The 17,340-nt window shown below is 44.9% G+C and overlaps 1 protein-coding gene across 2 annotated transcripts in view; it reads left to right on the forward strand.

Annotated features, from left to right (window-relative positions):
* Nucleotides 1–17,340, forward strand: part of RITA1 (RBPJ interacting and tubulin associated 1) — a 314,609-nt gene that overhangs the window by 242,664 nt on the left and 54,605 nt on the right. The window lies entirely within an intron of this gene.

Here is a 17,340-nt window from a genome sequence, read left to right on the forward strand (position 1 = left end):
CCAGACAGATACTACAGGGTTCCAGGCTCACATAAATTTCTTTATAAAAACCCTGCTGCTGATCCAGAAACTATTTCTCAGGGTCCCAAAGGGGTCAAGGCTTCTACTGCAAATAAAACTGTCCCCTCTGATAAGGATTCAAGGGCACTAGACAGATGGGGAAAAAAGTTTACACTTCTGCTACTTTGGCTTTGAGAGCCTTAGATTGTCAATTTCATATGCTTAAATATCAGCAATACTTAATGTCACTGCTAAAACAGAAAATGTTGGCAAATTCTGATTGTGCAGAAAATAAAGAAATGCAGGATTTATTGCATGCAACTGAACAAGTGGGAAAGCATACATTGCAATGTGGTTTTGATTCTCTAGAGGCCTTTTGCAGGGCCGTAGTTACGGGTTCTGTCATTAGAAGATATGCTTGGTTAAAGGAACAGATTCTAGCTGATCATGTTAAGGCAAAAATTACTAGCTGCTCCATTACAGCATGATATTTGGTGTTAAAGCAGAGGAGGTGTTGAAGAAAATGGAGGACAAAGCAAAATCCATGCAAACAGTAAAGGATTTCTTACAGGTACAGCCACCCAGATTTAGCAGGAACTGGCCTACAAAGAATTGGTCCTTTCCAGTGTCAGACAGACCACAAAGAGGCAGATACAGACACTCTAGAGGCAGATCCCAACCCCAGGGCTCATACAGGCCTAAACAGTGGGGCGCTTCTACCTCCAAAAGCGGAGAAGACAAATCACAGCCATACAGGAAACAGTCCCAGTGACATCCCTCTGCCAGCACCAAGCACTTATCTTTTGGCAGCCCCCCTTAGGGGGAAAACTAGCACTTTTTTCTCAAAACTGGCACATGATCACCCAGGACAAATGGGTGTTGAATATAGTGTCCCAGGGCTACAGGTTCCATTTACACACCCTGCCAAGGGCAAAAGGTATGCCAGACCTGCCACACAATCAATGGGCAGAGGCACAAAAACAAGTTTCATCCCTCATGGACATGAGGGCCATTCAGCCAGTACCACAGCAAGAGCAGGGACAAGGATTTTACTCGAGACTTTTCTTGGTACCCCGAAAGAACAAAGCCTGGAGACCAATACTGGACCTGTCTTTTCTAAATACATTTCTGGACATTCCAAAATTCATAATGTTGACTTTGCAGCAGCTTCTGCCCATGCTGGGCAAAAAGGCTTGGCTTGTAACTTTGGACCTAAAAGAGGCATACCTGCATGTACCAATCAGACAATCTTGCAGAAGATACCTCAGATTCATAGCTGGCTCAATGCACTACCAATTCTCTGCACTGCCCTTTGGCTTATCTACTGCGCCCAGGGTCTTCACAAAATGCCTGGCACCAGTAATTGCATATTGCAGACAAAGAGGAATTCAAATTTATCCTTACTTAGACGATTGCCTAATTCAAGCAGAGAACAAGGACATTCTGCTAGAACACCTGGCGTTTGTAAAAAGATTATTGATATGCCTAGGGTACACAGTAAACGAAAATAAATCAAAATTAGTACCCTCTCAAGAGATAATATTCCTGGGTGCAAGCTTAAATACAACTGCCCAGATGGCTCATCTCACGCCAGACAAACGAAGGCAACTGACGTCTTACTTCACAATGTTGGCAACAAAGACCCAGTTAACTGCAAGAAAAGTTCTGCAGGCCTTGGGCTTGATGGCATCCTGCATCCTGCTAATTCCATATGCCAGACTGCATATGAGGAAACTACTACAATGGTATCTAAAAAGTGTTTGGACTCAACATTGCCACAGCCTGGAAACATTGATTACCCTCATTCCCTGCCTTCAACAGGAGTTTCGATGGTGGGCCCAGTCCTGTCACCTCAACAAGGGACAGCCATTCAACCTACCCACAGCCAGACAGTCAGTAACAACAGATGCTTCAGATTATGCCTGGGGGGCCCACATGGCAGGAAAATGTATTCAGGGCACATGGCCCTCAAGCCAAATGCATCTTCATATCAATCTAAACGAGATGCTAGCTGTTCAAAATGCCCTGACAGCTTTCAAGGACTTTCTTCATCCAGGACAACTATTGATAAGGACGGACAATACTACAGTCATGTGGTACATAAACAAGCAGGGAGGCACACATTCCTACCCCCTCTGCAGACAAGCCATGACTTTGTGGGACACAGCATTGATTTATCAAGTACATTTGCAAGCACAATTACTGCCAGAAAAGAAAAATACTCTGGCAGACGAACTAAGCAGAAACATTACGGATCCCCAAGAGTGGAAACTGGATCCACAAGTCTTCAGCATGATAACAAAGAAATGGGGATGCCCAGACATAGATCTTTTTGCCTCCCCTCACAACTACCAACTACAGAAATTCTGCACAAGGACTTATCACAAGCAAGCATGGAAAGTGGATGCTCTATCATTCAGCTGGAAAGCCCTAACAGTATACGCCTTTCCTCCTCTGCCTCTCCTTCCCAAGGTACTCCTAAAGGTCAGACAAGAGAAGACAAAAATGATTCTGATTGCCCCAGACTGGCCCCGCTAGCACTGGTACCCAATCCTAAAGAGCTTGTCTCAAGGCCCAGCCTGGACATTGCCTCTGATTCCTCATTTGCTGACCCAAAGAAACAATCAGATCCTGCACAGCCAACTCAAGAACCCTAAATCTGGCAGCATGGTGAATAATGTAGCCATTCAGAACACACCTCTCTCTAAAGCAGTGATGGATGTTATTTTGGAGGCCAGGAGGCCAAGTACCAGAAAATATTATGCAGAAAAATGGAAGAGATTCTGTGCTTGGAACCAGGCACAAGGAATTGACACGGTGGTACCAAATATTCCCCAGATTTTACAATACCTAACTGAGATGCTGGACAAAGGCCTATCCTTCTCATCAATTAAAATCAATGCCTCTGCCATTTCAGCTCATTACAATACGGAACCACCTATTTTTTTTCACCCATTACTAAGGCAATACCTCAGAGGGGTCAAAAACATAAGACCTCCAAGGAGAGAACCAATACCTACATGGGACCACAACTATGTCTTGGAGAAACTTACACTGCCACCTATTGAGCCAGCCAATACAGCTGAAATAAAGTTCTTATCTTGGAAAACAGCTCTGCTCCTAGCAATAACCTCTGCAAGACGAGTTTCAGAGTTACAGGCTCTCGTGGCTGTGAAACCTTTCATCATTTTCCATCCAGACAGGGTTTCTCTGAGGACTAACCCTATATTTATGCCTAAGGTAGTGTCCAGTGTGGCCCTTAACCAAACCATTCATTTGCCAACTTTTTATCCAAACCCACAGAATAAGGGTGAGAGACTCCTGCATTCTTTGGACATACACAGACAGCTACGCTTCTACTTGGACAGAACTAAAGCTTTCAGAAAGACTGAGCAACTTTTAGTGGCATATGCTGCAGGATCACAAGGAAAGCCTATCTCAAAGCAGACTATTTCAAAATGGATAGGCCACTACATTCATTTCTGTTATTCACAACATGGCAGATCAATTCCTAAGGACATTAGGCCACATTCTACCAGAGCAGCAGCCACTTCAGCAGCCTTCCTCAGAGGGGTACCAACCAAAGACATTTTAGAGGCTGCAACTTGGAGTTCAGTGCACACTTTCACAAAGCACTACCCTTTACCTCTCTACTCTAAATCCAGAGCAGGCTTTGCCACTGCAGTTTTGCAGGGCCTTATAGCCTCTCCTAATCCTATTTAGGCCCAGCCTCCCTACCTCAGCTTTGGGATTCAACCCAAGTGCAATCACTGCAACAGTGAAACATGATGAACATAGTACAGTTGTGTACCTACCATAAATTTAGATGTTCGAGTGTATTCACTGTTGCAGTCCAGGTTACCCACCCACCATCCCCCTTCTCATTGCCGGGACTTTTCTGTACTTCGCTATCCTATACAACCTATGTGGTGTATTTGCTTGTGGATGAAGGAATTGTTTGTTTTTGCATGCATACTTATTGGCATAAATTTTTAGCCTAGCCTTTTGGGGGCACCTGACATCTGGGGCAAGAAAAACTGAAGAAACTGGCGTCGGCTGCATCTTTTATTCCCCTGGCGCACTGACATCAGGGAAGAGGCGACAGCAACTGACGCCGGACCTAGACTTTGGAATTCAGGCCAATTGCGGGTAGCCTGCCAGCAGGATAACCCAAGTGTAATGACTGCAACAATGAATACGCTCGAACATCTGCATTTATGGTAGGTACACAACTGTACTTTTCTGGGACTTCAAACCATTGCAGGACTGCCAAAATCAGCATTATTGGGACCTTGTCATATGCTTTTGTCAAGTATTGGAATGTCCAGTTGGACATTTTCCCTCATCTCTAGTTTCTTCTCCACTGTCTGTCTCAGTGCAAGCATTGCATGTTTACGTGAGCATTCACAAATGTGTCTCGGGTTTGATTAGCCTAGTCAACCTCAAGAGAGGAGGTATAGTCTAAGAGTAGGTATTGACAAAGAGTAAATGGCCAGAAGACGCGGTTGAATTGGATTTCCTGTGATACCGTGATCCTGTTTGTAAACACCCAGGTGACAGAAGGGTGATGTCCTTCAAGAATGCAACTGCAGTCATAACATATGGGTTGTCCTGCCTCAGGCAGCCCTCGGTCGGCCGGATTCCAAAGTCTGGGTCCGGCATCGGCTGGTGTCGCCTTCTCTCCGACGTCAGAACGGCTGGAGTATAAAGGCATCGGCCGACGCCATCTTCTCCAGTCTTTCTTGCCGCACGGTGCCCGAAGCAGTTCGCAAGTGCCGGTCGGTCAGCTCCTGTGTTTTCAGTACCGAAGTCATCTAAAAGCTAAGTACCCCGTTGGGGAACATTTTTTCTTGCCTCAGCCGATGTCAGAACAATTTGAGAAAGTTAATAATTGTTTGTCTTGTGGTAAACAAATACCTCATAAGGACTTCCATTCTTATTGCCTCCCTTACCTGGGCCCAGACCACGACGTCTCGGCCTGTGCTGCCTGTGCTTGCTTTAATAAGCGCACTCTCAGGCGCCGGGCAGAATTTGCCGAAGACTTTTTCGGCGAATCTTTCGCTTATATCATGGCTTCGGAACAACCGCCAACTAAATCTACCAAATAACGAAAGGACCGGGACTGACATCCTCGGCCCGCGTCCTCCACCGATACCCCTCCTAAACCCTCCGCAAGTGCTTCGGTCCCTTCGGAAGCGGTAATTCAACCGCTCCAGGCCGACGACACAGCGTTAACACGTCCTTCGGTCTCGGAGTCTACACCGGTGCCGGTTGTTGATTTTCCTCCAGAGACCGAAGTTCTGGATCTACCCGACACCATTCCTGTGGACAAGGTTACTCCTGCACGTGGGGCAGCTAGGCCTCCTGTATCCATGTCCATCAAGGCTTTTGCACGTGCTAAGGCCGCCAGCCAGGTCAAGGCCCATCCTAAACCTACTGCCAAGCCCCTTCTTCTGATAAACAGATCATGTCTCTTGCTGCAGATCTTATTTCTCTTATCAGGGGGTCTCACCCTCATCCAGACAGAGGTTCTCAGCCGCCTGCAGAGAAAAGGCCCAGAACTGAGCAGGCCGACAACCTCTCTTCAGATGAAGCCTCTGGTGATTCTGAGCATTCAGATACCCAAGAAGAATCCTTCCAGGCCTATGAGGACTCTGATGCTGAGGAATCAATTCCCTCTGCCTCTCCTCCAGAGGATTTTTCGTTCGGTGAAGTCCTACACTCTGAGGGAGCATTTTAAATGGCAGGGTCAGGAATTCTCTGATTCCAGGAAAAGGCTACGTACCTTCCTCAAGCTACCCCAGCACAGGCCTTTAGCTATCCCTCCAGTTATGGATGTCCTGGATGATGTTTTCTCCGACTCCAGTGCTAACCCTGATATTCTCCCTCCTGCTCCTGTCAAGCCAGACAGATATTATAGGGTCCCTGACACCCACAAACATCTCTTTAAGGCCCATTCTGTGGATCTAGAAACTATTTCACAGGGCCCCAAGGGAGTGGCTACTTCCACAGCCAAGAATCCACTGCCAGTGGATAGGGAAGCTAGGTCCCTGGAGAGATGGGGTAAAAAAGTTTATACCTCTACCAACCTGGCCATGAGGTCACTTAACTGCCTTTTTCATATGTTTCAGTACCAGGATTTTTTACTGGATGATTTACAGAAAAAGTTAGCGCCTCCTGAGCCTATTGATAGAAAGGCATTGCAGGATCACATACATAACACTCAGCAGGTTAACAATCATTTTCTTCGGTGTGGTTATGATGCATTGGAGGCTTCATGTAGGGCAGCTATGACTGGGGCAGTGATTCGTAGACATGCTTGGTTAAAAGATCAGCCACTGCCAGACCATGTCAAAGTAAAGTTACTTGATGCACCTCTGGAAAAACAGAAGCTTTTTGGTGCTAATGCACAAGATGTGTTGTAGTCCATTGAGGAAAAAGTGAAATCAGTACAGACAGTCAAAGAGTTCCTCCAGGTTCAGCCACCCAGATTCAGCAGGAATTGGCCTTCAAAGAATTGGTCCTTTCCAGACACTGACAAGTTTCAAAGGGGAAAAAACAGGCGTGCCCGAGGTAGAGGGCAATACCGAGGCTCCTACAGGGGCCGCCAATGGCAACCACCAAATCAAAGAAGTGGCGCAGGCAGTTCAGCTGCACCACAAGGACAACCACAATGACTTGACTTTCATACCGTCTACAAAGGCTCAAAGAGAAGCACCTTTGAGCGGAAAATTATCGTTATTCTCAAAAAATTGGCATATCTTAACCAAGGACAAATGGATTCTGGATTTAATAGACAAAGGTTACAGATTCCACTTCCATACTTTACCAATAAGACAAGGCATGCCAAACCTGCCACTTCATCAAAGGGCAGAGGCACTCATTCAAGTTTCAAAGCTGTTAAATATAAAAGCAATAGAAAAGGTCCCTCCACAGGAACAAGGCCAGGGATTTTATTCAAGACTGTTCCTTGTTCCAAGAAAGGAAAACAAATGGAGGCCTATACTGGACTTGTCTACTCTAAATACTTATCTCATTGTGCCAAAGTTCAAAATGCTGACGTTGCAGCAACTCCTTCCCATGCTGGGCAAGGGGTCTTGGCTGGTCACTCTGGACCTCAAGGAGGCATACCTGCATGTCCCAATCAGACAAAGCTGCAGAAGATACCTCAGATTTCTTGCAGGGACAGAGCATTATCAATTCTCAGCATTGCCGTTTGACTTATCTACTGCACCCAGAGTGTTCACAAAATGCTTGGCATCAGTAGTGGCACACTGCAGACTCCAGGGGATTCAAATATACCCCTACCTGGACGACTGCCTCATACAAGCAGACAACAAACAAACCTTGATAGCAAACTTGGACTATGTCATTCAATTACTACAGGCCTTGGGATACACAGTCAACATTCAGAAATCAAGACTTCTGCCATCCCAACAGATTGTTTTCCTAGGAGCCAAACTGGACACAAAAACACAAATGGCTTATCTCAGAGGAAAAACAACAGCAGTTACCAGAGTACTTCAAAGGCCTAGCAAAGCTCTCCCAGCTGACTGCAAGGAAAATCCTGCAGGCCCTGGGGTTCATGGCATCTTGCATTCTTCTGATACCTTTGGCAAGACTTCATATAAGAAACTGCAATGGTACTTAAAAAGCTTATGATCCCAACACAGCCAAAGCCTAGAGGACGTAATCCCACTCATTCCATATCTACAAAGAGAATTTTTGTGGTGGGCTCAAACAAGTCAGTTAAACAAAGGCATGTCTTTCAACAAACCTCAAGCAGGTCAAATGATTACAACAGATGCCTCAGACCATGGATGGGGGGGGCGCACATGGAGGGCAGATGCATTCAAGGTCAGTGGACACCAAGGGAAAGGCATCTGCACATAAACCAAAAAGAGATGTTGGCAGTGATACATGAAATCGAGACTTTCGAAAAATCACTTCAACAAGGACATTTACTAATAAGGACAGACAACACCACTGTTATGTGGTATATAAACAAGCAGGGAGGCACTCTCTTATCCCCTCAGCAGACTAACAATGATTCTCTGGGAAAAATCCCTAAGTCTGAAGATTCATCTGCAATCCTAGTTTGTGCCAGGCAAGGACAATGTACTGGCGGACAAGCTGAGCAGAAATTTCTTGGATCCACACGAATGGATGCTGCATCCTCACATTTTCTCACAAATAACAAGGACATGGGGAAGACCGGACATAGATCTCTTTGCTTCTCACATGAATCATCACCTGAAAAAGTTCTGTACAAGGACCCACCATCCTCTAGCCTAGAAAACGGATGCTCTCTCCTTCAGCTGGAATTCCTTAACAATTTATGCATTCCCTCCTCTACCACTGCTGACCAAGGTGATACTGAAGATCAAAGCAGAACAACCAACAGGCATTTTGATAGCTCCAGACTGGCCGAGGCAGCACTGGTACCCATTGCTGTTGAGCATAACTCGGACCAAACCGTGGCCTCTGCCCCTATGGCCTCTGCTTCTAACACAACACAACTACAGGACTGTTCATCAAAACCTGAAAACATTGCATCTGACAGCCTGGAGGTTACCCTAACTCCTTCCGATATCTCTCTTTCCAAAAAAGTTCAAGAGATCTTACTGGAAGCACGCAGACCTTCCACCAGAAAAACCTATTCAGCCAAGTGGAAGAGATTCATCATCTGGAATGCTAACAGGGGTCAGGATACAACAGTATTGAGTATACCTCAGATATTGGAATACTTGGCAGAAATGTTTCATACTGGTCTCTCATATTCCTCCATAAAGATTCATGCCTCAGCAATCTCAGCAAAATACAACTGTGATCCACCTGTGTTCTCGCATCCTTTGCTAAGGCAGTTCCTAAGAGGGATAAAGAATATCAAACCTCCCAAGAAACCACCAGTATCTGCATGGGACCTCAATTTCGTCTTGGAAAAATTAACTCTTCCTCCCTTTGAACCAGCAACAACTTCAGAAATGCAATTTCTCTCATGGAAAACGGTTTTTCTATTGGCAATCACATCAGCAAGAAGAGTCTCGGAAATACAGGCACTCATGGCAGTACCTCCTTTTCTCATTTTTCATCAGGACAGAGTCTCTCTAAGAACCAATCCTACATTCATGCCAAAAGTAATTTCCAGGGTGTCTCTAAATCAAGCCATTCACCTGCCTACTTTCTTCCCCATCCTCAAAACAGGGGGGAAGCACTGCTGCACACTTTGGACATACACAGGCAACTACGCTACTGCTTGGACAGAACTAAGGCCACCAGAAAGTCTGACCAACTGCTTGTAGCCTATGCTGCTGGAGTGCAAGGAAAAGCAATCTCCAAACAAACAATTTCCAAATGGATTGGACACTGCATCAGATTCTGTTGTTCTTTAAATGGAAAAAGTGTGCCAGCCAATATTAGGCCACACTCCACCAGAGCTATAGCCGCATCCACAGCTTTCCTAAGAGGAGTGGCTACAAAGGACATTCTAGAGGCTGCTACATGGAGCTCCGTGCATACATTTACCAAGCACTACAACCTGCCTTTATACTCCAGATCCCGAGCAGGCTTTGCTTCGGCAGTCCTGCAGGGCATTTTAGCTACACCGTCACTTTCTTAGTTCCAACCACCCCCAGCTTGGCTATGGTATTCAACCCATATGTTATGACTGCAGTTGCATTCTTGAAGGACATAGTACAGTTTTGTACCTACCATAAATGTAGATGTCCGATAGATATGCAACTGCAGTCGGATCTTCCCACCCTCCTACCCCTCTACAACCTTCTTTATGGGTCCACTTCCCCTATTCCTATTAGCTGGGGGTATCTCCTATGGTGTATCTGTTTATTACTGTTGTGCATGTCTGGAATTGTTTATCCATTCACCAAATTTAGCCTTCCTAGGAGGGCACCTGGCATCTGGGGCAAGAAACACTGAAGAAGATGGGGTCGGCCGATGCCTTTATACTCCAGCCGTTCTGACGTCGGAGAGGAGGCGACACCAGCCGACGCCGGACCCAGACTTTGGAATCCGGCTGACCGAAGGCTGCCTGAGGCAGGACAACCCATATGTTATGACTGCAGTTGCATATCTATCGGACATCTACATTTATGGTAGGTACAAAACTGTACTTTTTGTTTCTTTTACAGAACCCCAGTTACAGTGAAGGGAAATGGCTCCAGGAGGTAGAGCTGGCTTCTTCTTCACTAGTGGTAACACTAGTCAAACTACCAAGTGGCTGGAATTCTGTATTTGCATTCTTTATTTCTCTCTGATGACACCACTAGTATTCCTTCCATTTACATCCGCTTCATATACTCTCTACCTCAGACAGCTTTTCTTTTATTGTACCATCTTTCAGTACACTTCATTTTTCCTTTCATTTTTTGAAGTCTTAGGATCTTGTCCTATGCCAATACTCATCCTTTTTCCAAAAATCTGTTGTCCCCTTCTACTCACTCCCCATTCTACAGGTCTCTACACTTGAACTCCCACATTCCTACCACTCGTATTGAGCATGTCCCACCTGAATTGTGTTGTCCAACTTAATCTTTGCCAAAGTACTGTCTTGTCTACTCTTCACTGAAAAGTCTCTAAACAACATAAAGCCAAAATGGATACTACCGAAACTCACCATCTGATGCACCATATTGAAATATCGTCTGCAGACTTGATAGATACAGCTTTCCTTCACTTACATAAATCACAAAAGGACAGATGTTCATCGTGTTACCCTGCTGTAGTCATCACACTTGGGTTATCCTGTCGTCAGGCGGTCCCGCAGTCGGCCGGATTTCCAAAGTCTTGGTCCGACGTCGGTTGCTGTCGCCTCCTCCCTGACGTCAGAGCGCCAGGGGTACATATACTGCAACCGACGCCATTTTCCCCAGTCTTTCTTGCCGCGCGGTGCCCTAAGCAGAAGCAGTTCGCAAGTGCCGGTCGGCCGACTCCTGAGATTTTCAAATTCGAATTTCAAACCGAAGTCTTCTATAAAGCTAAGTACCCCGTTGGGGAAACTTTTCTTGCCTCAGACCGATGTCAGAAAAAGTTAACGATTGTATTTCTTGTGGGAAGCAAATACCTCATAAGGATTTTCATTCTTATTGCATACCTTGCCTAGGCCCTGATCACAACGTCACTTCTTGTCGTTTTTGTGCTAGATTTAATAAATGTACTATTAAAAGACGATTTGATTTCGCACGACACTTTTTTGGTAGAAAATGTAACTGTAACATGCCGTCGGAGCTACCGACTACCGGCATGCACAAAAAACGCAGGGACAAGGACTGACAGCCCAGGCCTAAGCCTGATTCCGAGGCCTCGGTTGATCCGGTCTCCGGTTCTCCGGTTATCAGTGAGGCTCCTACGCAGCCTCTGACTACCGCAGTCCTAGAACCCGAGACTGCTACAGATATTTTGTCGGAATGTACTAGGCCGACGCAGCCTTTTTCTTCAGGCCCTACCGACGATTTACCTTCCAAGGACGTCGATACTTCTGAAACACCATCGGTTTCTGAAGGCGTTTTCAGACAGACGACTCTTACAGTCAAAACGTCTTCCAAGTCGAAGACTCCTTCTAAATCGAAAAAGGCTTCACTTCAGTCTCCTGTTCAAGGCCCTATGCCTAAGAAACAGATGCTCAAAATGGCAGAATATTTGATTTCTCTTTCAGGGGTTCACAGCCTCCTCCTATCAAAAGGCCTAGACAAGAGGAAGATTCTGCTTCCTCTGAACAACTGTCTATTTCTTCGGATTCCTCTGAGGACCAAGACTATTCCTTCTCTCCTTATGAAGATTCTGATGCTGAGGAATCTATTCCCTCAGCTTCCCCTCCAGAAGATTACTCTTTTGGGGAAACTTTACACACTATGAGGGAACATTTTCACTGGGAAGGTCAGGATTACTCTGATTCCAAGAAAAGACTGAGAGAGTTTCTTTTACTCCCCCAACACAGACCTCTAGCCATCCCTCCTGTTTTGGGCATTGTGGATGATGTCTACTTAGAATCCAGTTTCAACCCTGACTCTCTACCTCCTGCCCCGGCCAAGCCTGACAGATACTACAGAGTACCTGATTCCCACAAATTCCTTTGCAAAAGCCCAGTAGCTGACCCAGAGACTATCTCCCAGGGTCCCAAAGGGGCTAAGGCTTCCATGGCTAAAAATCCAGTACCTTCTGAAAGGGATTCAAGAGCACTAGACAGATGGGGGAAAAAGGTTTACACCTCAGCCACTTTAGCTATGAGAGCACTAAACTGTCAATTTCATATGCTTAAGTATCAGCAATTTCTGATCTCTCAGTTAAAACAAAAGATAACCACCTTACCTCAACAAACTGAATTGAAAGAAGTACAGGATTTGTTGCACGCCACCGAGCAGGTGGGCAGACATACCTTACAATGTGGGTTTGATTCTTTAGAGGCCTTCTGCAGAGCAGCTGTCACTGGATCAGTTATACGTAGGCATGCCTGGTTAAAAGAACAAAGTCTGCCTGATCATGTTAAAGCAAAACTATTAGATGCTCCCTTACAGCAGGATGTTCTTTTTGGTGTTAAAGCAGAAGAAGTTTTAAAGAAAATGGAAGATAAAACGAAATCAATGCAGACAGTCAAAGATTTTCTACAAGTACAACCCCCTCGCTTCAGCAGAAACTGGCCAACAAAAAATTGGTCCTTTCCAGCCACTGACAGGCCTCAGAGGGGTAAATACAGGCGCCCAAGGGGCAGAGGACAACCACAAGCTCAGTATAAGCCTCGCCAATGGGGCACTCCAACCCAGAAGGGAGGAGAAGACGGGTCTCAACCCACCAGAAGGCAAACTCAATGACTTGCACCTCAGCTGGCCAAACAAAGCTCTTTTGTCAGCCCCCTTGGGGGGGACACTAGCACTATTTGCAGACAACTGGCACATGGTCACAAAGGACAAATGGGTCCTAGACATAATTTTACGAGGATACAGATTCCACTTTCACACCTTGCCAATAAAAAGAGGAATGCCAAACCTGCCACAAAATCAAAGGGCAGGGGCTCAAAAACAAATTACAGCTCTCATGGCCATGAGAGCCATTCAAAGGGTACCAACTCAAGAGCAAGGCCAAGGATTTTACTTAATACTCTTCCTAGTACCCAGGAAAGAAAATGCTTGGAGACCAATTCTGGACCTTTCAATTCTAAACACTTACTTACACGTTCCCAAATTCAAGATGCTAACACTACAGCAGCTACTTCCCATGTTGGGCAAGGAAGCATGGCTGGTAACGTTGGACCTCAAGGAGGCATACCTGCATGTCCCTATCAGACAAAGTTGCAGAATATACCTCTGTTTCATTGCAGGTTCAACCCATTATCAGTTCTCTGCACTGCCCTTTGGCTTATCTACTGCGCCCAGAGTATTCACAAAATGCCTGGCACCAGTAATTGCATACTGCAGACAAAGATGAATTCAAATATATCCATATCTGGACGACTGCCTCATCCAAGCAGAAAGAAAAGACATTCTCTTACAACATCTGGCTTTTGTGAAGCATCTACTAAATTGTCTGGGGTACACAGTAAACGAAAAGAAGTAAAAACTAGTACCCTCACAAAAAATGACATTCCTGGGTGCCAGCTTGGACACAACGGCCCAGAAGGCTTATCTTACACCAGACAATCAACTACAACTGACTCAATATTTCAAGACAATGGCAACAAAGGCCCAATTAACTGCAAGAAAAATTCTGCAGGCTTTGGGCTTCATGGCATCTTGCATTCTGATAATACCATTTGCAAAACTGCATATGAGGAAATTACAGTGGTACCTAAAAAGTATATGGTCTCAACACAGCCACAGCTTCGACACAGTGATATCTCTCATTCCCTGCCTTCAACAGGAATTTCTATGGTGGGCACAGGCATGTCACCTCAACAAGGGTCAGCCTTTCACCTTGCCCCCACCCAGGCAAACTATCACAACAGATGCTTCAGACTATGCCTGGGGGGCACACATGGCAGGGCAATGCATTCAAGGCCTATGGACTGCAGAACAAAGAAAGCTGCACATAAATCAAAAAGAGATGCTAGCTGTACAGAAAGCTCTGACAGCCTTCAAGGATCTACTACATCCAGGACAACTGGCAATAAAGACAGACAACACCACAGTAATGTGGTACATAAACAAACAAGGGGGCACACATTCCTACCCTCTTTGCAGGCAAGCAATGATCTTATGTAACACAGCTCTGGCCTACCAAGTCCAGTTACAAGCTCAATTCCTGCCAGGACAGAAAAACACATTGGCAGACGACCTAAGCAGAAACATCAAGGATACTCAGGAGTGGAAGCTAGACCCACAAATATTTACAATGATAACTCAAAAATGGGGTCTACCAAATATAGACCTGTTTGCTAGTCCTCAAAACTACCAACTGACAAAATTTTGTACAAGGACATTCCACCATCAAGCTTGGAAAGTGGACGCTCTCTCCTTCAGTTGGAAAAACCTGGCAGCATATGCCTTTCCTCCATTACCTCTTCTCACAAAGGTTCTTTTGAAGGTCAAAAAGGAGAAACCTCGACTGATTCTCATAGCCACAGGCTGGCCACGCCAGCACTGGTACCCGCTATTGAAGAATATGACTCACAACCCACCATGGATATTGCCTCAAATACCTCATTTGCTCATGCAGCAAAACAAACAGATTCTACACAGCCAGCTAAAAACCTTAAACCTGACTGCATGGCAAATCTTCTAAACATCCAACCAGCCCCGCTTTCACAAGCAGTTCTGGATGTTATTCTGGAAGCCAGGAGGCCAAGCACCAGGAAGGCTTACTCGGACAAATGGAAAAGGTTTTCTGCCTGGAACCAAGCTAAAGGACAAGACACAACTCAGCCTCATATGCCTCACATTCTGCAGTACTTAGCAGAGATGTTGCACAAAGGACTTTCCTTCTTCTCAATTAAAATCCATGCTTAAGCTATTTCAGCTCACTACGACACAAATCCACCTTTATTTTCACATCCACTTCTAAAGCAGTTCCTCAGAGGGGCAAAAAACATTAGACCACCTAGAAGAGCTCCTACACCAACATGGGACCTCAACTTTGTTCTGGAGAAACTGACGTTACCTCCCTTTGAACCAGCTTTCTCTGCAGACCTTCAGTTCCTATCTTGGAAGACTGCCCTGCTCCTGGCAATAACTTCTGCTAGGAGAGTCTCAGAATTACAGGCACTAATGGCAGTGGAACCTTTCCTCATTTTCCATCAAGACAGAGTTTCTCTACGAACTAATCCTTCCTTCATGCCTAAGGTGGTTTCCAGTGTAGCTTTAAATCAAACCATCCATCTACCCACTTTCTTTCCCAATCCACAGAACAAAGGTGAGAGACACTTGCATTCCTTGGACATTCACAGGCAGCTTCGTTACTACTTGGACAAAACTAAGGCTTTCAGAAAAACTGACCAGCTCTTTGTATCCTATGCTACAGCTTCTTAAGGGAGGGCTATATCCAAACAAACCATTTCTAAATGGATAGGCCATTGCATACGGTTCTGTTATACCCATCATGGGAAACCAGTTCCTCCTACCATTAGATCCCACTCTACCAGGGCAACAACTACCTCTACAGCCTTTCTCAGAGGGGTTCCTACCCAGGAAATTTTAGAAGCTGCAACTTGGAGTTCAGTACATACCTTCACCAAACACTATCACTTACCTCTTTATTCTAAGTCCAGGGCGGCCTTCGCCACTGCAGTTCTGCAGGGCCTCATTGCCTCCACTAACCCTCTATGATTCCTCCACCCTACCTTAGCTTTGGGACTCAACCCAAGTGTGATGACTGCAGCAGGGTAACACGATGAACATAGTACAGTTTTGTACCTACCATAAATGTAGATGTTTGAGTGTTCACCCTGCTGCAGTCCAGGTTACCCTCCCTCCAACCCCTCTGATCTTCTGGCTAAATCTCTGCTATGCCTTACTGATGTATTTGCTTATAGCTAAAGGGATTTTGTGTTTGTACAGTGTTCACACCATTTGGTACTAATTTTGATCACCTTTTTGGGGGCACCTGATATCTGGGGCAAGAAAAACTGAAGAAAATGGCATCGGTTGTGGTATATGTACCCCTGGCGCTCTGACATCAGGGAGGAGGCGACAGCAACCGACGTCGGACCAAGACTTTGGAAATCCGGCCAACTGCGGGACCACCTGACGACAGGATAACCCAAGTGTGATGACTGCAGCAGGGTGAACACTCGAACATCTACATTTATGATAGGTACAAAACTGTACTTTTTGCAGACATATTCTTATTTTGCAAGGTTATGTTGGCTTACTATACCTTTTATGAATTATTGCTACAAATCCCTGTCTTGCTGTCCACAGAAGACCACAGCCTCCCATACTAACACAAACAACATATAAACACATGGTAAACAAATCTAAAAACTGATGTCAGACTTAACTTTGCTACATTAATTATCAATTAATTTATTGTCAATCATAGTGTGTGATTACGAGGATGATATATTAAAGATCTAAAGTACACTTTCTGGTAATTTCCCATCTCCAAAGGTAGTGTCATTTCAAAGTTGATATATAGAGGTAGCAGGAGGTGGGGGTGAGCAGGGGTGGCTTGGTCCCGACAAGAAAAATGATTTTGTGTACAATTTCTTCACTTTTGGTTGTATCCAAGAACTTAAGATCTTGTGAATCAATCACAAATCCATTGGCCTTTTGTTAGGAAGCCTGTAAAAACTTAAGACTAGCATTAGTAAATGTTAAAAGTATCAGTATCAAGCAAGTTCAGTCTCAGAACCTGCATAAATTGCATAATGACCACACATATTAAGACAACAGTTCAAGACGATGCAAAAGGAATTGGGAAGGCGCCCTTCTCTTAAGTAAAAATTATGTATTTTCTATAAATGAGTTTCTGTTATTTCACACTAGTTGCACATTAATGTTTATAATGTCACTTTTGTTTATTATATTTTTTTGTAATTATTCTTTTGTTTTACTTCCTGGCTGAATCTGTAAATTGTCCAAAGAGACCAATGTTCTACTCTGGTTAACAATTTTTAAATACACTAAAAGAACATCATCTTCATCAGTACTATCCAGATCACAATAGCTAACATGGCAGATGACACAGTGCCAAAAAGGGTAAAGAACAGCTCTTATGAGAAGACGCAGAATTGTGTACATCTCATCCCCCTTCAATATTGCTGTTAAAGTATGTTTTCAGTAGGTATCACCAAAACCAATCATAATTGTATTGGGTATTTTGATAGCAAATGATACAACATCTAACTCAGTCCAGCTAAACAGATGCATGCAGCAGGTCAGCCCCAAGAATGCA

Source organism: Protopterus annectens, chromosome 4.part0, assembly GCF_019279795.1.
Source record: "Protopterus annectens isolate FY-2018-M chromosome 4.part0, PAN1.0, whole genome shotgun sequence".
Lineage (NCBI taxonomy): Eukaryota > Metazoa > Chordata > Ceratodontiformes > Protopteridae > Protopterus > Protopterus annectens.